The following is a 22,134-nucleotide window of genomic DNA, read 5'->3' on the forward strand; positions in this document are numbered from 1 at the left end:
GGGGCCGCGGGGCCGCTCGGCACCGGCCGTGCCCACCTCGGCACCTGCCCCCGGGCCTCCGCCGCCTCCCACCCCGAGTGCCCCGCTGTCCCCGGCGTGCCCGGCTCCGCACTGCCCGCGGGGGTCGGTTTTGCCGCGGGAGGGGGGCGGGGGGTGGGTTCGCCCGCTCCCCGGCTCCCCCTCCGCGACGTTTGGGCTCCAGTTGTTCTTTCTACACGCGAGCGGCTCTGCCGAAAAAGTTGTAGCGAATGGGTAATTTGATTATTGCCGCTATAGGCCAACTGCCTCGGCGGCCTTCCCCCACGCGTCTAGCTGGGGGCAGAGAAACCATCTCCAAGGAATAATCGAATCAAGGCGAAGTGTGGAAAAACCCCTTCTGATTTCCAGGCGACACAAATAGAATTAGAGCCTCCTGGTTGCTTCACCCCCCTCTTCCCCCCCCCCACCCCCGAAAGAGCCCTTTTGTCTCGGTCGCAAACTCCGGCCCAGCCGGGCAGCGCGGGGCGCGGAGGATGCGCGGAGGATGCGCGGAGGATGCGCGGGGTGCGCGGCGGCGGGCGGAGCGGCAGGGCCGGAGAAAACCACGCCGGGCGCGTAAAAGCCACTTTTCTTTCCTCTCGTTCGCCGCCGAGAGGGGCCCGGTCCGCTCCCCCCGGGGCTGCCGGAGGAATGCTCGGAGGCCGGGAAACAAAACAGGGAACAGCGCGCCTTTGTGCGGCCGCCGCCGGCCATGGGAAAGAGCCTCCCGGGCCCCTCCGGCCCCGCCGCCGTTCCGCGGGCTACACGCGGTCCCACCCGCCCGAGTAAAATACTAAATACCGGCGAGGCTTTCTTTAGCGTCGCTTTATTCCGAGGGGGCCGCCAGCGCATCCGTCCCACCGCGCCGCGGCCGGTTCCTCGCCGGGCGGGCGCCGGGCAGGACGGGGCGCGCAGATCAGCGCGGCCGCGGAGCCCGGCCCTTCCCCGCCCGCGGAGCCGCACCGGTGCGAAGGGGCCGGTGACACGTGTCGGCTGTCCCCCGGCCAAAATGTGTGTGTGGGGGGGGGGGAATCCCCTTTTTTGTTGTTCTTTCTGCTGCCCCGCTCCCAGTGGCTGCGCGGGCTGGGCTCCGCGGTCGGGCGCGCAAACTAAGCGGGGCCCGGCGCTGCCTGCTCCGCGGCTCCCCGGCCGAGGAGGGCCCTGCGCGCAGCGGGGCGGCCTCCCTCCCTCTCCGCGCCTCTCCGCGCCTCTTAGCTCGGGGTGCCGGGCGCCCGGGTGCGCTCTGGGCCGCTCTGCTGCTGCGGGATCACTTGGGATGGGAGGGATTGGCAATAATAATAACAACAACAACAACAACAATGATAGCAACAACAACGACGACCACGACGACCATGACGATGATAATAATAATAGTAATGATGATGATGCCGCTGTTTTCCTCCGTCCCTTTCCCGGGGCGGCCGTGGCGTTCGGGCGGCCGCCAGCAGAGGGATCTGCGCTTTGCTTCCCCCCCCCCAGCCGCTGCTGCTGCCTCGGCGGCGGCAACATCTGCTGGGCTGGAGGAGACGGGGCGCTTGAGCAGACGCACAGATGTAAAAGTGACATCTGCTTGTGACAAAGGAGCGGGAATTAGATTAGGCGGGGAGGCCTTTCTGCGATTAAAAAAAAAAAAAGAGAGAGACAGAGAAGGAAAATACTAGCTGTAGACTGTGTAAGCAGGGAAAGAGGATGTGAAAGGCAGAAATGCTCGTGGGACAGCTGCTAGCACAGCCGGGGCAGCACAAGGGTCCTGGGAGATGAAATAGCCCTAAGAGAAGGCTTTGCTTTTCCCTCCAGAAGCAGAGATGTGGCCGGGTCAAAGCTTTCCGTCATTGCGAGCAAAGGAGAGCAGTCAGCAGGGCAGCACTGCGACTCGGGCACCAGCAGAGATGCCTTCCCGCAGCTCCTAAGCGTGCTCCTGGCACCGGCTAGCCAGAGAGGCCCAGGTCTGGACACTTCTTTTCTTTGTTCCCTGATAGAATAAATATAGGGAGGTTGGTAAACCCAAAAGTTAGGAGGCCTGGCTGTTGCTTGCCTTATGAACTGTCCTATTTTGGTCCCATTAATAATTAATAAATAAATAAATAGACCACAGGTTTAAGTTTGGGCATGTTTGGTAAAGCAGAAACATGTAGCAAAGCTGTGCTTGTCCATTCAGCTGCACCCAGCAGAATCTTTACCTGCACCAACCTACATGACTTAGCAAGAAAAAAAGCGCCCCACACATTTCAAATGGTATAGTCTCTACCTTCTTTTTGTAAGCGATGCTTTTGCCAGTCATATAAATATCAATATTGAATATCATTGAATATCAGGCCTTTTTTTTTTTTAAGCCCTAGCACTTTTAGATCTTGGGATACTTGATGGCCTTTGCAGAGCAGCACACAGCAGAAATAGTAGGACTGAATTGCATTTCAAATTGTAGAAAAAATGTGCTGCATTGCAAAAATAGCAAGTTACAGAGTGTAATGTGCTGTGCACTGGGGCAGATTTAGTAATGCCTCTTATAGGGCCTTGCCTCTAAGCTTGATGAAGTTGGTCAAAACCTACTGAACCTTTTAAAGACTATGATTTCAGCAGAGTGTAGATTAGGGCCTTAGTGTTGAATAGCCTGCGGGACTGCAGCTTGCCTGTGCAAGCTGATCCTTAACCTAGTTACAAAGGTATGGAGTGTGAGTGTGACGCCTTTGTTAGTAATGGGGCTGAGGAACCAGCAGATTGGATCACAGAAATTGAGAGGCCCCTCATAAAATGCACAGAGTAGGATGGGGGGAGAGAGAGTGCAGTGAAAATAGCTTAAAAGAGAATTAAGGACGTCTTGTTGATAGAAAAAAACGTACTTTATGTGCTTATTATGGCCAAAAAGTGCCAGTCCATCTATCTTCTTGCAAGTACAGATGCACAGCAAAGCACATTGATGACTCATACATAAGGATCTATGTCATATACAATTGCAGATGCATATTTGTGTTGTTTAATGAAAAGCATGCTTATGAGTTCAAAAAAATCAGGGCTTTGGTATTTGCCGTTATTTGGTATTTCAGTATTTGCATCATAAGGTGATGCTCCGGCTACAAACTCCAGCTCTCTGATGGCCTTGAAACTGCTGGTGGAAGAGGAGATTTGCCAAGGGAAGGGTCCTTCTGTTTGTGCCCTGCTTCTGTTCTTTCTCTAAGCGATCATGACTGGCCACTATCAGACCTATGGCCTGACCCAATTACGGCAATTTTGTGTTTCTATGCCTGTTTGTGTCAATGAATCCAATGAGGTTGAAAGAGACAGTAAGGAGGATGGAAAGGTATGCTCTTCCCACAGTGAACGATAACGATGTCTAAGTCAAGAGGTCACAGAAAAGTTAAAAAGGCCTCTTTTCTCAGAATAAGTAGCTAGTGAGGGAGGCAGGGTTTGAGAATCCTGAATTCCTGCCTGTAAGGATGTGCTGTGCCTTCAGGCAAGGTACTTCCAGCTCCCGCACAAGGGAATGGGTTAGCAGAAGGAAATAGTGTTAAGCTGCTTAATCAAAGGTCTCTGTATTGGCTCTTCTGAGGTATACAGCAGCTCTCCCATAAAACTATAATGTGCCCTGTTGGGCTGTCAGGAGCAACAGGTTGGAGCAATGCTGCATGCCTTAGAGACTAATGGTAATTAGTCATAAAGGTTGAGCAAGAAACACCTAGTCAAATGGGCTGGGACCTTTTCCTTAGTGATTCAAATACAGAGAGTTTGCTCAGGTTAAAAGTCAGAGCTCCATTGCTACTAACAGCCCCTGGGTACGTATCAACTGTGGTTACTGGGGCCACAGCTAGATCACTGCTCTTGGCTGGGGTGTCATCACCGTGGATCCAGGCCTGGTTACAGTGCTCTGTGGCTCCTCTGCTTGTTTGGATTCTATCAGCTATATTATTTCTATAAGGCAACTTATCAAAACTTGGCTGCGTTTGCTCTGCTTTCTTTTAAGTAGCACTCCAATTTGCAAATGATTCCTGACGGATGGTCCTGGGCCCCTATGCAAAAGCAGCATAATACTGGCAGCTGGTCTTTTTTAGCCTCCCAGTAAAAATTATTCAAATCAATCAATCAATCAATCAATCAAATTACTACTAGTCAGCCCCAAGTGCTAACCTGGAAAGTACACCGATGCCTTCCTGTTAATCAACGGTCTTTTCATTTTATTGCAGTCAAAATGAGTTCACAGGCTCTTTCATTGAAACTCAAGTTATATAAGGCCCATCTTTTGCTAAGAGAGTGCAGGAAGGGTGTTGGTGGGACATTCAGACTTCAATGGTCAAACCCAGACTCCCTCTATTAGGATTTCAGAAAAGGTGAGTGAAAATACCTGGCAAGTGTTGGCTGAAGAGGGAAGGCAGTATAGAAGTTTCCATTTGTTGGAGACAACAGGAGGCAGAGCTGAACTTGTATGAAAAGCAGATGTAAAATACATTTTTTTTTATGCTGATCACATATCTTCCTTAAGCTGATTAGTTTGATGTGAGGGGGCCTTAAATTAAGGGTAAATTATCTGTTTACATTCATAGAGAATATGAATGGGTAATAGCTTCAGATGAGAACAAGACTGCAGTTTTTACTGAAACCTTTTATGTAATCCCTGCTTGAATCTCTCTTGGAAAATGTGTGTTTGTGTGTGTACTCTGGGATCTTGTGCTGTGCCATTAACTAAAATAATTGCCTATATCCAGACAGGCGCTGAAAGGATTGGCACTAGGTCAGTTCTTAAAAGTTTATTTGCAATCTGTAAGAAGATTTTTTTTCTAGTGCATTTATAGACATTGTTCTAGTTAATACTCATGTAAATAGCACATTAATTGAGTTTTCAGATTCTGTAATTGTATACTGAAATATGCTGATATCTTCAAAAGTAGAGAAAGTGATGTGTGAAAGTAAGTAGATGGTAGGACATACACTAATAAGCATTGTGTTTATACACAGTGTATCCAGAGAACCAAACAGGAGATGAAAGGGCTCTAACTAACTCACAATGTAATTTAAATTACTTTGGATCAGCCATTAGAGTTTGTCCCCTGCTGAGTAGGCTCTGGAGTCCCCATGAAGTTTTTACCTAGTAATTGTGTTGTGGCTGGGTGCGTAGGGGGGAGATGCTGTTCCTATGTAATGAAAACTCATCGCATTTACTCTTGCTTTTATTACTTCCAATTTAGCAGGTTTGGTTTAGAAGGCCACTGGGGCTGGAAGGAAGTTCTGAAGCCCAATGAGCCTGAAGTTCTCAGGGATTTATTTTCCTGCAACGTGGACTCCATCTGAAAGCGTAAAGGGAAATGGTGCCTGGAACTGAAGGTGAATGTTGTGACCGTATTGACCTGTCCCACACAGGGACTGGATTCCTCCACCATTACTTCAGCTTCTTGGTAGTCTTCAACGTGAACTATAACTTGGTGTGGGAAAGAAGACTCACAGCTCTGTCATACATAACGAAAGATGGAAGAGCCTCTGGCATTGACCCCATGATCCAGAAGCAGTGATGGCTCTAGCTGGATTTTGAGGTTGTGAAACATTTCCAGGTCTTGGCAGATGATGGGAAAGAAGCATATCTCACCTGAGGCAAGTGACAATCTCTGGCTGTTCCGTGGGTCCCTTGACTTCTGTGAGGAAACTGGGATAGCTCATTTTGGGATGAATCTGTGACAAATCCACTTTTGGCTAGTTTTTGCTCAGGCCCCATAGATAGTCAGAAAAGCAATTGTGTTCTATGTGCTGATTTCAGTGACAGTGAAATAACTGAGTATCATCAGCACGTAGCACTCTTCCCAGACAGGCTACATCCTCCCCCTCAGGCTTTCCATGCCCGTAAGATCCAAGTCTGCTCCGAGTAAATCAATGGCGATATTGCTGTTGTCTTTAGCAGAAGCTGTGTTGGCTCTGATATGTACATGTGTGTGTGTACAGATGGGGAAGGGGATGACCGTCTGGATATCTGCAGCAAAAGTGGGTAATTATCCCTGACCACTGGGGTAGATTTCAAATTGGTAACCACCAGGAAAAATCAACATAATGGTGCTGGCTGAAACTTTTGAGTAATGTTGAAAACAGGGATTTAGTAGGAAGACGTAAGTACATCAGCAGTGTTGAGAAGATGGCAGGCTATTTCAGCATCATCCTGTATGCCTGTCTAGTGGGAGAGAAGAAATGGGGGTGTGGGACCCCTATGATTTTGGCATCTGTATGCAAAATCATCAAAGCAAGAACTGTTGTGTAATAAACTATATTATTTACATAATTCAGTCTCGGTAGAAGGCTGTTATTCCAGAATTCTTTATGTCAGGTCCTGAACAACCACAATGAGGACAGGAATGCGATTTTAAGGGACTTTTGCTCCTAAATGGCATAACCACTTCTGCTACCCATGCTTTATGCTTAGGACACTGAACATGGCTCGAGACAACAAACAGTATCAGAAAGACACCACTGTATCAAAGAGGTAAAATAAAGAGTTTTGGGAAAGCAGTAAGAATAAAAATCTAAGTCTACCAGTAAAATCTAAGTTCAACTTTTGGGACAGGGTGATCTACATTTTTGCCAACAGCTTTTTATACAAAACAGCTGAATCCAGTTTTGCTAGTGAAAATAGTTGGATATTGGTATGTATGTATTTCACTCAGAAAATCCCACATGTCAACAGATCACTGAAAAGTCATATTAGTATTGACGTGAAATCAAATGGTCATGCTTGGATCAATACCTTATAATAGTATTACGATGTTTTGGGAATATGAAATGCAAATTAGCAGTGATTGAAATAGCATTTTCATCTTATATTTTAAATAATATATATTCTGCATTTTGCACGTCATTATACCATATGCACACACACCCCCCATACCTACAAAGGCACATAATGTATATCTAATAGTGTATCATGACAGCTGAATTGTGCTATTGGGCAGCTGTGATTTGCCTGTAAGACTGTGAAAATTGTAGAGAAAATGATGAGGCCAAGAGGAATGTGCTTGAAGAAAGCCTTGTTAACTACTGAATGAAGGTCTTTGTATTTGACCCAGTGAGAAATTTTGGCAAGATAAAGCAATTATAATCCAGGGATGAGCAAAATTTTTTGTTCCTCCTCATTTTATATAATATGCAGCCTTTATATTACGTTGAGATACAAAACATATCTCTCAGGATTACTTCTCTATTTACGCCAACCCAAAAAATCATTTAATCATAGTGACAAAGTAGTTTTTTAAACTCCTAATTACTTGCAATTTTGATGCTTCTCTTCTTATTTGTTATTCTAATTTAAGATTGCTATTGAATACAGAATTGTGGGGCAATGTGTTATAAAATATTTTGACTTACTGATTACAGAATATTTTGCCATCAGGATAACTGCTTCATATTTGAATGAGATATTACCTATGTATTTCATATTATTCAGTGTGCTGAACTTTTGCACTAGGGATGTTTATACTGGCAAAAAGTTACCTTGTATTGCTTCTACACAGTGACAAATAGGAAGAGGTGTCTTCCACTATGACATATCTCGTCTTTTTTCAGTGCTCTAGCAGGATGACAGAAGAAGGTGCAAGAAGACTCCTAGGTGGTATTTGGACCCGCGGTACTCAACAGTAAGAATACACACCCTTTAGCTGTCGAGAACTACGCTGTTGGTGAAATGGGAAAAAAGCTGGCAAAAGTCATTCTGGAGAAAAAGTTAAGACAGAAGAAATGTATGCAGGAGAGACCTGTGTGCTCAAACATCTCCTGGAAAACATGTATGCAGAGAGAAAGAAACAACAAGCAGCAGAGGACAGAACAAAGAAGAAGTTGCTAAAGGGATGAAAACCTATGGAAGACCTTGTGATACCTGTTGAGGCCACACCATATTCAAAATTGGTCTGAGGAGGAAGCATTTGTGGAAAAACAAATTCTCTCTCATATGAGAGCTTAAAACCCAAATGCTACCTCCTCCCTGTAGATGCTGAAGAAGCTGGGATATTTGCTGTAGAAATGGGATGTTGTGCTGAAGTTCATGGTGAGGATGTCCATACTTCTCATGGCATGAACTCTAAACTGATTTCTCCTTTCCACTATAGAAACAGCTACAATTTGATAAATGCATTTTAGGTATACATGTGATATCTGTCTCAGTTGTACATTTAAGGCACATTCCTGCATTGACAGAGCATCATCTGCATCTTCTAGAGATCTCTAGCATCTCTCTGGATTGTCGCTTATACTCACAATATCTCCTTCCTCCCTGTTCTTTGAGGACTGTCAGGGAGGAATCAGAGCCTCACACAAAAAGTGATTTAGTCCAAACCCACCTTTCTGAGGCACTGTTGAGAAAAGTGCTGTCACTCTCTGCCATTCTGACTACTGTAGTGTGTTGTACCTGGCCATTGTATAGACCACACATGGCCTTTTTCTTTCTTTTCATACTTCTGCTTAACTGTGCGCTGCCAGGCACAATTGAGAATCATGTTTGAAAGTGTATAGCTACATGTAAAAGGTTCTTTTATGGTTTCTATAAAAGGTACTCCATAAGAATAGATTGCACTGTATTTTGTTTACATCTTATCAGCTGCTTCTGACTTAATGTTATAATAATGGAACTTTTATAATGCAAATAACTACACATAAGGGCCACGGAAAATCAATAGCTAGATATTTTAACATCCTGTTTAAAATGAACCAAAATATTTAAGAAAGGTTATGCACCTTTGCCCAGGAGCTACTTTTTAAAGCAGGATTAAAATTACTGGTTTTGTTTGCCTGCAAGTCAAGTGACTTGGTTAGCTGTTGAAGAGTTAACCACACGAAACATTTTGCTTTCCAAAACTGAGACCTTTTTTCCTATCCTTAAAATAAACCCCATTTCAAGCTTTTTTTTCTAGTAACTAGGCAGAAATCTGGGCTGAAAATGTATATTGCCAGGTTTAAACAAACATAGATTTGAATATGTAGAAAACCACCAAGCTCTGACCAAATCTCAGGGCTTAACAAACCTGTGCATTTTTGAATGGAGAAACAAAGATCTCCAGAAAACTGTTAAGTCAGATGCTGCTAGGGAAGGGCTGTGATTTCTTGAATGCATCGATGTACTCTTAGGTAGGAAATCACACAAACCAAATTGTTTTAATTTCATTTGTGTTTCTCCAAGAATGACACAACCTATCTAATCATCCATCTACTTTCGTTGCCTTCTATGTAATAAGCTCTTGTGACTTTGCACATCCTCAGATTTAAAGGCATGTGAGATAAAACCTTTTGAAATCTCAGTACTGGAAGGTACATTTTCTCAGACATATGCTGCCCTGCTCCAGTTAGGAAGCAGGATTAGTTCTGAGACAGATCAAGAGGGAGCCATAACTACACTTGTGTCTATGGCCAAAGTGGAACCACATTGGTCTGGCTATTTCTTATCTAAACTGGGCAATTTGTGTCCCCAAGGGACAGCACTCTTTGTCCCCAGTTTTGCAGACCTTGTGTATAGACTTCTGTAGGAATTGCATGGACTGGATCTCTAAAATGGGGTTCTTTTCTCTGGTGACATGATTCCCCTCTCTATTACATTGCTATAAGCAAACAAATGTAATGAATCCTCAAGGGTGATAATACAGACAAGATTTCACCATTGCTGACAACTGCTGGAAAGCTGTGACTCAATACTACTTTGCCCATGAGCTGTGAAATGGCTATTTCCATAATATCACTGCACTAACTGTTCCTCGTATAAGTTACTACAATGACAATGAATCCCTATAACCTAGGGATAGCCAGTAATGAAGAATAAATAGCTTTTTGATAGAGGGACAGACTGGGGTTACTAACTGCAGCTTCAACAGTTGGAACTGGGCATCATTGATAATACTGCCTAAATTTAATTACTTCATTTTGTGACACACAGTATCCCCCTTGTCTTAGCCTAATTGTTTTGACTTGCTATTGTGGGGAGAATAGTTTGTGCCTGGAAAGGAAAGGAAGGTGATTTAGAAGTTATAAAAGAACGTGAATTAGTTTTCTGTTATTTATAGCAGCATATAAATACAGCAGACCATATAGCATCCTTCTGTTATTTGAAGCATTCACGACATAATCACTGTATTCCCTGAGCTTACTTTCAAAGGAGATTGTCCAACAGTTGCACTAAATAATCTAATAGCTGAGCCAGAAAAGGAGTCTATTGTTATTTATGTTAGAAGATGAATAAGATCGTGTGTAGTTTTAAACCATGAACTCCTAACCATGCTGTGAAGCCATGAGAACAGAAAGCCTGGACTAGTTCATAAAAGCTATTTGACACCCACCAGATGAAAGCCAACAGTGTGTTCCATATTAAGTATGGAAGACAGTAACTATATCTAACAAGAAACAGAAAACAATGTTATGAATCTATGCAAGAATTAATTTACCCCAACAGGCATTTTTTCCTAAATATTTTTCATACTTTTATTCTAAATTGGGCCACTATGGGTTTTAGGTAAATAAATGTATTTTACTTTATTTTACTTCTTTTACTAGACTAATTTTATTTTCAGAAAGAGTTATGTCAAGTTTATCTTATGTTAGTTTTAACATCAGGATATCATCTGAGGATTTATGTAAGGGATAAAATTGTCAATAGGTGGTGTATATTTCCATTTTAAATTCTCCTTACTTACTGTTGTTGCCATCATTGTTATCATTATCATGGCATCTGTAAGGCTGCAAAATGTGACATTTTAAAGATATGTTTGCTAGTGGCTTTTTCAATTTCTGCTTAACTAAAATGATTTCTACTTCATTCAACTACCTTTACAATTTACATTAGACAACAGTCCATCAATAAAAACATCAAAATGATCTACTACATTGTAGACAAAAGTTATTGTGTCAAGTTGACACTAATCAGTTAATTCCAGTAAACCTTCAGATAAACAAAAGCTTGTTGTCTATTACTGATGTGTGTGATTAGCCCCCTGTATGTCCTATAGCTATGCACATCTATAGAGATGTATCTGGCAGACACTTGGCCTGAGGGCTCTATATGTAAACCAGGACAGGATCTATAGTTAATGATGTTGACCCTGACTCCCTCAACAGAGATTGGATTCAGTCCTCATAATATCCCGACAGCTGATATGTATACTGTGCTAATAATATTATCAATTACTTATGCTACTGTGATTGCCGGTGTTTAAAGCTGATAAAAGGTTCTTTCACATTTCTTTTTTCTACATCTCTGCTATCCTACTGATTGTCTGTTAGTTGGATATTTTTCATTCTGAAGCCCATTTTTTTCATAACTGTAGCTAAGGTAGTGGGTAATATTTGAAGCTAGGATGTCCCATGTCCTGCATTCTGGGTAACATGGTAATGTTTCCTTTTGTTTTTCTCTTTCACATTTTCTCTGTTCCAGAAAAGATGAACTGAGCATTTATCTACAGATTCTGTGACTTTAGTCTAGAAGGTCTGTAGAAGCAGCTAGTGATCTAAGAGGTCTCTAGGTGTATGTGTTCAACTGGAGAAGCTTCAAAAGTCTGGCATTTTCTGAAAGCCAGACCTGTGTGCCATTGCTCTCAACTGGGGCAGTCAAAAACCAGTAATCTGAAGTTTGTAGATACTTCCAAAAGCTCAGCCATAATAATGCAAATGCTGGTCCTTCTGACCATCTCCGTCACTGCAGAGCACTTCTGCCTTGCCCAGCATGTCTGTGTACAGTGAAGTTCAGAGATTTTAGCCATGTTTAAGCCTGGGCAAACCCCTGACTATGCTATAAATAGCATGATGTTGCTCTTACTACCTTTTGCAGTAATAATAGAATTTTTTTCTTTTTTTTTTTTTGTGTGCCAGAGCAAGCAAGGTGAACACATGGGGCTTTGCTCACTACTGTGAGTTGTGTACAATGTGTGCGTATGCACAGAAAAGCCTCCAGATTGTGCCTTCTCTGGGGCAGGGACCTACCCTTCTCTATGCTTGCAAAGCAGTAAGTGCATATGATAGGCTTACACAGAGAGCAGATAATTACAGCGTGAAGGAAGGCTTTATGCCTTGGCAAAGCCTTTCTCTATCCTGCTCCACTTGCACATAGGGAAGCCAGTCTTCTGGCTTTCGGTCCCCATGATGAGCCCTGCTCAGCACAGGGTGGGAGCTGCGAGCAGCCCAGCTCTGCCTCCGAGCAGCCGGATAGCAAGGTTGAGCTGCGCTTCCATGTACTGAGCAGCTCTGGTTGAAACGATGACAGGGACCACTGTTAAAAATTAAATTCTGCCTTATTTTTTGTGCAGTTCTTGTGAGTCACATTCGCGAATAGTAGCGAGAGATTTAATGATCGCATATTTTTTATCTTATTTCACTTCGGTCGATGCCAATTTTTTTCTGTTACTGTCGACTTAGAGCTCAAAGTAATTTAGTAATTGATTCTAAGCACGGCAGCTCGCCAATGGCAGCTCTCCATTCAGGGGAATATCTTTGCTAATTTTATCCATCAGAATGAGATTACCATGCTAATTTCTCCCAGCCCTAGTACCTTGGTCAGTTGGGACACACTGATGCAAATGATGTTATTAAACACAAACCCTTCACCCAAGACAGGAGAAAAATGAAAGCGGGAGAGATGAGCAAATCAGAATCTGTTACAAGGATTTCTAAGGCTGAGCTGGCATTGTCTGTATGTGTCCTCTTCATCACCCCCAAGCTCTCGTGCATCCAGCACTCCTATTTTTGAAACAATCTATGGTTGCTTGCTTGTTCATCTCCAATTTTTTTCTCCTCGGAAAGATTTGGCTACCTTTACACATTCTTAGCTTGTAAGGTATAGCAGCCATGGCTGTTGTAAGAGAAGCTTTTTTTTCCTGCAACTGTCTACTTGCAGGCTGTATCTATTAGTAAGGTCTATCAGCATTTCAAATCTCTTTTCTCTTAGGTTAGAAAGGATGCACTGCATGTGGCTGCTCTGAGTGACAGTGCTGTAATCCCCTTTATCTTAATCATGGGTGCTTTTGAGAGGACCCCTCTGTTCTTGGCCATTCAGGAGAAAAGAAGCCTTCAGTTAAGGTTTTTCATCTGCTGCTTTTTCTGCTACGGAGCCCTGTTTTGGAGTATGTCCATCAGCTTGGTAACTCCATCTTGTAAAGGATGGAGATCTCTGGCACGAGTCCTACAAAGCACTAAAGCATATGCTTAACTTGCAGGGGCCACGCAGAGCTCCGGCTGTAACTCCCTCCGCTCGGCATAATGGGATCTGCTGATAACTGGGCCTCGTCTAGCTCTGCTTGATTTCAGATCCACTTTCAATCAATAAGAAGCCTTTTAAAATTGGGTCAAATTTGACCCTGATAAGCAGGTTTGGCCCATCTGTAATTTAGATCAGTTCCATCAAAAGTGCAGACTGTTTGGCTGCTGAAAAAATAGCATAGAAAGAGCAGCAACTATTTGTACAACAAACTTCACTAATTCTTGGTGTTCTGTGATATATTAATAATTATTTGTTGTTTTTCTTCAGGAAAGAAAACAGAACATTTCTCCAAGTCATGACTTACACAATCCAGAAACTACAAGGATCTCATTTGTTCTTCTGAAGCTCCTAAACTTTGTGCTTAGGTAATTAAAAAGCCAAATTTCAGAACTTCTCTCTTGCCCTAACCCATCATCTCATTACAAGAACCGCTATGAATGGCAGAAAGTAATTTGTTTAGTTGCGTTAACATTTTTATTATAAAACCACAATAGAACATGTATAATATGTTAATCTGTTTTCTGCCATTTGTTTTATTTAATTCTGTTTTCCTTTTAGTTTGCTTAATTTATTATTTTTTTCTTTTGTAATCAGCTTTGAAACAAAGTTGGAAATGAGGATAAGCTTTCAGAAGATCAAAAAAAGAGAAGATAGACATAGCTGCATAAGAGATTAAACTAGCGTAAATAAATGTACTGAATGTATTTTCTCGCTTGTATTTGAACAGAAAAAGGAAAGAAGTCTCAAAGTACTCCATTCAAAGTTTAAAAATGCAAACTGTGATTGCCTCCAGAAGAGTTACACTTGCAAGAGTGGAAGTTTAAATTCTCAAGGGCAAATCAGGAGAAGCACTTGTGGGCAGTGTATATCACCGTCTACTTTTATCAAGCCAATATTTTTGATAGACATATATATTGTGTTGGCAGTTTAGAGAGTTCACCGAACACCCCAGTTCTTGAGAAAAGCTCGGATCTGGAAATTCACTCAGAATCACAGCTTTCGGTGCGGCAGAGCCAGAGGTCGGTGGCACTGCGACACAGCCCCCCCGGGGGCCAGGTGCTGCTCCCCACGCTCCTCCCCGCGCTGCTGGAGCGGCATCCTGAGCATCACCGCACGGCAATGTCAGCGGGAAGGTGAGCGAGAGGAGCTCTGCCTGCCACTGAAACACTCCTCTTCCTCACGAGCCCTGTGGAGAGAGCATCGTTTGTAGACAAACATTGTCCGATGTCTGGCTTAATTCTTATTACCTTGCTATTTATGGGTGATCATTAAATCTTTTTTGATGCTAAAGATATTCTCTCCTAGAAAATATGGTGCTCTTTCAAATATTTCTGAACTGAGTACCTTAGGATAGAAAATACAGAACGTTTTGCAAACGGCGAGAGCACTCGCTTCAGGCTGTCTTCTCAGTTCATTGACGCTGCAAAAGTCAAATAAATACCTGCTTATTCAGCTAATTGATGTAGTCCTTCCTATACTTGTAAACTAGGTACACAGCGCTCCCCTCCTACTTTAGGAAGCTATAAGCAGTGCTATAGAAAAAGAGCTGGGCTATGCTTTTCTTGGTCGACAAAAGATATGGTTGTTCACAGTCAGAACAAGGGCAAGATCCAAGGCTACCGTACAGCAAACGGGCTCAGGTATTTTCCGAACGGAAAACAGCTAAGCTGCTTTTACCAAAGCGGTAGCATTTGGCACGTAAGGTGTCATGCTTTCAGATGCGGTTACTCACACAGCCATGCCGGCAGCGGCACGCCTGGCAGCTTCCTCCACTTGCTCCTTGCCAGGCGGCTCTGGGGGAAAGGGAATTTCATGGACCATGCCGGTGAATGGGGCCTGACACTATTTGGGCTATCACCGTGAGCACAGCCTGAGGGTCCACCCAGGGTTTCCTCACATCCCTACCTCAAACGAGGTCAGCTGCTTCCTGAGAAATGGCAGAATTAGTGTCTTTCCAGCCACGTTGAAGCCCCACTGCTAGGTAGACAATGTTAGGGAAGAGAAAGAGGAGGTTATTCTGCCACAGTAGACACCAAGACATCTGGTTGACATGTTGGAAAACAGTGACCAAAACAAGCCAGTGTGTCCACAAAATTCAACTGAAAGTCAGAGCAGGTCCTGGCTGCCGTATGTTTTCCCACCTGGGCATCGCTCAGCCACAGGAGCTGGGGGTCCCTGCTGAGGCTCTCCCCCGACACTGCTGACCTCAGCTCCTTCCCTTTGCTCATGATCCTTACTTGCACGTACTGTTGGGCTGTCTTTGAGGGCAAACTGGTCCTCAGAGCAGACTCCCGTGTTTTGCTGGCCTTTTTCATCCTGTTCTCATCTCTGAGGAGCATCATTATATATACTGGTCACGTGTCTGAAAGTGCTCTCCCTTATCAAGAAGCCTGATTTTTTGTGATAGCTGATTCTTAAAGCAAACATGGTCAAAACACATCCTCCCATTCTTTCCTGTAGCCAGTCTGGGCTTCACTCTTCCCCCTGTACCCTTTAATGGGCTACCTGCATTCAGCTTTAGACAAATGTCTTGCTTACTGTGTCTAATACCTGTTTGCTTGTGATGCCACATTATTGTGAGTAGCAAGAAGCGGGACTTATACAAGCGCCATATAAACTGGACAGGTTTCAGTTAATCCCTGGCACTGCATAGAGAGCCCACATGCATGTAAAGATGTCAGGGAAAGATATGAAAATAAACTGTGCCTGACTTTGCATCATCTGAAAAATTGGCCTGCAGAGGATCCTGCTGCTTCCAGTCTCATATTCTGCTACATAACAACCTACAGAGGACTGAACCCAAAATCCAGTGAGGGGCTGTTACCGCTGTATTATCAATTTGTCCATAGCAAGATGAAAGGAACAGCAGAAGGAAGGCAAGATTTTTTTCATGTGGCAATAAAAGAAGAATATTAAAATTGCTGCTGTACAGAAAAAACAATAGTGCTGAAACAGGGACGTACATACTGATATCTGATGCAGAGGCTGACAGACATCTCCTGAGGGACTGGGATGCCTGTAGGTAGGGGTTTGGTGTGGGACTCAGGAGATGGGGTTCTGCCTGCTGTTTGACCACTCCTCTCCCTCTTTGTCCTTGTGTCCCCTCCCGTCGTGTCCTGGCGGAGTCTCCAAGTGTGCGGTGACGCAGAGTTGTATGGGGACAGTCTCCTGGAAAAGGGCTCATGGCGTGGTGCAGCTCGCAACAGAACTCCAGTCGAGGCTTGTGTGCTGTTCTCACTGCAAGAGCTGTAACGTGTTGCCACTGCTTAATCCGATGTTATTTCCCACAAAGGGCAAGTGATAAACAGGAGAAAAAAACCAACAACCCTGCACTAGCAGCCTCTGATTTTCTCTCCCCCACTGGGGAAGGGATGTGGAAGAGCACTTGTGTCCATGGAAATACGGTGGTCGATTTTCTACACCGCGTGAGCATAGCTGCACTTGAGGCTTACCTTGAAACTCTGTGTGCATTCATTGATAACCCCATTATGAAATTCAAGAGACCTAATGCAATTGTGTCTAGGAAGATTTACTTGTTAAAAGGAAAACAACTTTCACATAAATAATTTACTACAACAGAAAAATAATCCTCTGTGCTATCATCCTTGCATTGAAACTAATCGAAGGAAGTTATTTTTAAATTGCTTGGAAGTGTACTGCTCTCGTTTCATTGTCAATAAATACGCTCCATTTCAGCACAGCGCTTCACTAAATGCATCTGAATTTTCAAGGGGAAGAGGAATTGATCAGAATTTTTTAAAAAATGCAGAAAGAAAAAGAGTTCCTACAGGAAATTTGTATGCTGGAAAATTCACAACTCTTTTAATAACCTGAAAATGGGGCTTGGTTCCTGTATTGATTCAGGTCTGGCATCTGATTTGCCATTGAAGTTTTGTCATTGACCTCAGTGGGAACAGATCCTCTGCTGGAATGGATTTGTCTAAATCCTGAAAAACACAATGGAATTCAACCTCGATAAGCAACACTAGGTTATAACAGATGTATGAAAGGCTTTGTTTGACTTCTTGATCTGACCACAACAGAAAGAAATAGTAACACTTACTAAGGGTTTTTTTTATTTCTCTCTTCTTTTTTTTTTTTTTTTTTTAACTTTTCACCCATTTTACCGGATCTACCAGCAGGAGCTACAAGGACTGCGAACAACACTTGCATTTTTAAATATCCCTTTCCCCTGTCTGTATGTCAAATCAAGTAAGCGTAGCTGCGCTTTCAGTTAATCTCGGCAATATTTTCTAGGCAAATACTGTGTCTGTCCAGGATAATTCTCTTCCTGATTTTCCTTCCTGCCCCACTTCCCAGTCCTTACGCTGGTTCTCTGCAAAGATGTGTTTTCCCCTATGGAAGTTACAGCTGCTTAAAAACAAGGCAAAATCAGCTCTTAGAAATGCACGTGGGAGCAGTTCTGAGCTTGGGAGGTTGGCAGGGTGTTGGGCCACGCATCAACCTCCACCAAACTCCCTGTGTCAAATCCCAGTGGGGCCACTTGGCAACCCCTGTCCTACCTCGGCCTTTGATTTGGTCAGTGGGGTTTGGGTTGAGACAAGCAGGGATTTGGTTTGTGCTTCCACTGAACAGCCTTCGAGTTCAGGGGCCAGAATTATAAGCTGAGTATCCATAGTGACACTAAGATGAAATCTATACACATGTGTTCTTAAAATTAAAAGCTAGAATAATCAGGTTTTGTTTAAATAGAAGTTCTGGGTAGACAAATGGCCTTTCTGTACATGGAGAAGTCATCTTTATTGTTTTTCTCTGGTGGTTTTTAATAAAAGCTGCAAAGTGAACAGTCTTGGTTTCCAAAAGCTGACATTTTTCATTAGAAAATATATAAAGTCATGGAGAATTTGTGGGTGTGTATTTTGATTGAAAAGTCTCTTTTTAATGACAACGGTTTGCTTTATTGGAAAATGCTCACAGAAAATGCTTATCATTAACCTGAAATCTCTCTGAAAGACTGATTTGATTTTATTTAGTAGGTGTTTAGTTCTGAGGATTCAGCAATAAGTGCTTGTCCTAGCATAAACATTTTTGGGAGATTCATGCATATTCAGTGGCAGTAAAAGGGCACTAAACACAGGTTTGTGTAAGGACTGCAAGATATTAGATGTATCAGCATAAGAAGCATCCTTGCCTCTTACTTCTATTCTCTCCTACTCTTTATGTAAGCCCTCCAGGAGGTCTTTTATATAGCTGTGTTCTCCCTAAGCATAGTTTAACCATCGTGGGATATACTTGAATCGGTATAACTGTTAAATATAGACAGACTAATTCAGTTTTAGTCGAAGTCCCAGAAACGCATCAGAGAAATCATGTCATCTCTTGTGCTACCTGAATGTCACTACTTCAGAGGAAGTCACCTTCAAGAAGACATCATCTCAGTGTCTCTTATTGTCCCATGGTGTCACGGCTTGGATCTCCACGCTGTTAAAAACCAACCTGTTAATTTCCATGCACAATCTAATAAATGCAAAGGAGTCAGTGTGGAACAGTCTCATTCACAGCTGGTTATTTTGTGTTTCTGTAATTAGCGTAGCACACGCAATTAGAGCTGTCGATAGTCTTCGGCTGAACGTACCTAACAACTCGCTTGCTCTGACAGAGCAAGATCCTGCTCCATCTTCCCCCAGCTCATCTCTCCCTCTGCCTCCTGCCCTACCACAAGTTCTTCCCTTTCCTTCTAACACACACCTCATGCTCAGTAGCTTCAGTGCTGAGCCAGTTCAACTCACTAACTTGGCAAAAAGCTACCTGCTTTCTTTGCTAGGTTATTTTTCTGCCAATGTAGTGCATCGAATTGGCTCGGCACTGCGTCCTGTGAATGCCAGAAGTGGCACAAGGGGAAGGGGAGTATGTAGTTAGCATTGGGGTGAGCTGCAGCAAGGACGGAGGTTGGACTCCCTGTTTTGGGTCAGAAAGCCACTAGAGTGGGTAAAACTGTAGGTGTGATTTCCCCTCTCTTGACAAGTGTCCCCACTGTCCTCAGTAGGAGCGTTCCCAGGAGCAAACAGGGCAGCACGAGCTCTGGAGCTGATGCTGTCTGCTTTGCTTGGACTGTGTCTCGGGGCTGACAGACTGCTCTCTAAGAAGGCATGGTGTCTGACTGAAGCTTTTTCTGGTGTTGGGCATTGGCAAGGTCTTTCTGTTGATGTGGACTCTCCGGTGTGAACTCAAGCTAAAGCCTTTCTATCAGTGAGGGCCATAATTTGGGCTTCTCTATTTGCCTGTCTATTTTCATGCAAAGTGTTGAAACATAATTACTTTTGAGCCTGTTATTGATCAAACTTGGTTGAAATCAGCCAAGGGTCTTAGAAGTTATTACAGAAAGGATAAAGAAGGACCCACATGGACGCACAAGCAACATGACGGCAATGAGCTTCATTTCCTTAGGAAGCCAGGCAAAAAATTACTCTTCCACAGGGTCTAATTTTGTATGGACAGAGATACCAGAACACTAATGCATAAAAATTACTAATAACACCGAGGCTTTGCTGATGGGCGGAAGAAATTCCAGCATGCTGTTCCAGACCGTTCCCCTTCAAAGTTATCCCTTCTCCTCAGCATGCACGAGGACAGCATTATTAGTATGTGCATGAGCTGTCAGGGCAAAACATCTGGTGTAAGGCAACCAGTTTGTCTTCCGCAGCTGCCGCAATCTGTTTCTAAAACTGTCTTAACAGCCCCGTGAAGAATCAGCCCGGTGTACAGGTGATCTTCCCATGCCAGAAACATACTGTAATGCGAGCCGGGGGTCCTAGCACTGTGCAGGCCTGCAGGGCTTTCCTCTCCACAGGCACTTTCACCTATGCTTTCTGCAAAACACGGCCCTTGTGTCAAACACAGTTTGCTGTAGAAATTCTACTGAAATCAAAATACGTTGGTTGTTCTACAAATTCATGACCTTGTAGCATTTTGAGTTATTTTTTACTTAATCTGTGTAGGTGTGAATCTAGTGATGACAGCACTGGCTGCTGATGGCTCCTGACCACCCCAGTGCACGCTGGCAGTCGTGGATAACGCTCACACCTTTATTCAGGCTGTACACAATAGGATGCATTGTGGCTGTTGGTGTCGGAGCCTCTTCCCAGCTACTGCAGAGTCCTCTGGCTCTCTTACAAACAAATTTGATTTTTCAGAGCACCCAGGTCCAGGCATGGTTCCCAGTTTTTCAGGGCAGGCTCTCATTTCATGGACAAGCAGTAGGACTGCACCACAGGCTTGCAGAAGCTGCCTGCAGGGCTGGTCCAGTTACATCCATGAACCCTTCCATTCGCCTGGGCCTTGCCCACGTCTAATGCTCTGCCCATCACATAAAAAGTGGGGTTTTTACATTTTTCACTTCTTGTCAGACTCAAGCCCTTCACTGTCTCCTTTTCAGTAACATACTGAGCTGTCGCTGGTGTCCTCGAGTTGGCAAATGACACATCTCCTACAGTAAACAGAAGAACAAGGGAATATCTACCTTCAGGACGATAACGAGGTGCAGGGAGAATTTGCAGTATTATTGCTGCATCAGTGCACTCCCTCTTGTCTAGGAGAATTACTCTCTGTGGCTGAGAGGTAATTTAACTCTCGGGCTCATTCACCTCTTGGCCTCTGTGTTGCTGCTCTGAATATAATGGCCATGGGCACGGGAAGGAACGGGGTATGATAGGAGCGTGTTGCATTAAGAGCAAGGATGGAGACCCCAAAGCGCTTCATACTGCCAGGGTGACATCCAGAGTGACTTTTTGTCCACTACTGGCCTGCCTGAATTAGAATTGGCAGGGAAGGGTTGAAAGGACACGGATCCTGTTCCCAGTCCTCTGAGCCATCCGGTCCCTTGAAGCGTATTTTGAAATGCAAAGTGCAGTTCTTTCATCTTTGCTGTAGCAGCATTATTTAAAACACAAATGTAGCTAAACTATTCAAATATACAAGTTAAATAATATGTTTGAAGTCCTAGCCTTCCACAGCCCAACTCCAGAATTACTGAAAAACATCAGCCTAGTTAAATACTGGCGGTGTACTTAAATGGTGCACCTGTGGTCCAAGTGCTGTGCTGCTCTGACCATTGCTGCCAGTTTCTCCATTATTCTAGCCAAGGAGTTGACATAAAGGCTTGTTTAAAATTCAGCTTTGAATTTTTCATAATAACCAGTGTTTGTAGCTTTATCTGAATTTTTTTTACCAGTTTTCAAGGAACAGTGGATTCACACTGTTATTGATGTCAGTGGGTAAGAGCTGGATGTTTCCTTAGAGCATCTCATCTAGTCACACTGCACCCTTCAAAGATGGGTAGGCGAGCCCTGCAGAGAGCTCCTGCCCATGCTCCAGCCCTCCCCGCAGTCCTTCTGCTGCAGAGGAGGGTCACAAAGCTGCACATCCAAACTGTGACATGCCTGAATATACCCACAAAGAGCCCAAAGAGCAGCATGAAATTTGTGGACAAGTCACAGATACAGTGGAAGTGGACTAGACTTGGACAGTGATCATTTAAAGTGCTAAAAAAAAAAAACATACCCCTCAGTTTGGGCACCCAGGTTTAGCAATTCTGACTGCAACCCCTCTGGTCCTCTGTTTCCATCTGTAAAGTGGGAATAATGATATAATCTGGTTTTTTCAGATGTGGCAAAGACAAATCCATAGATATTTTTTAAAGCACTGAGGTATGGGGATGAAGGCTATATAAAAGCACCCACAAAGAAACAAATGTCTTCAGTTCAGATTTTGAACAACGTATGGTAAATAACGCTTGGGGATTAAGATGTAAAAGATAGCAAATTTGTAATAAGTATTTATTTTGCTCAATGAATAAGGCAAGAATCCTGTGGAGAAAACCCTGCAGGACTAAGTAATCAAAAAGCCCTCTATATATAGGCCTAAGAGTTCATTTACAGTTGCACAGGCAGCTTTTATCCAAAATT

This window comes from Haliaeetus leucocephalus, unplaced genomic scaffold (assembly GCF_000737465.1).
Source record: "Haliaeetus leucocephalus isolate CR32 unplaced genomic scaffold, Haliaeetus_leucocephalus-4.0 Scaffold439, whole genome shotgun sequence".
NCBI classification, from domain to species: domain Eukaryota; kingdom Metazoa; phylum Chordata; class Aves; order Accipitriformes; family Accipitridae; genus Haliaeetus; species Haliaeetus leucocephalus.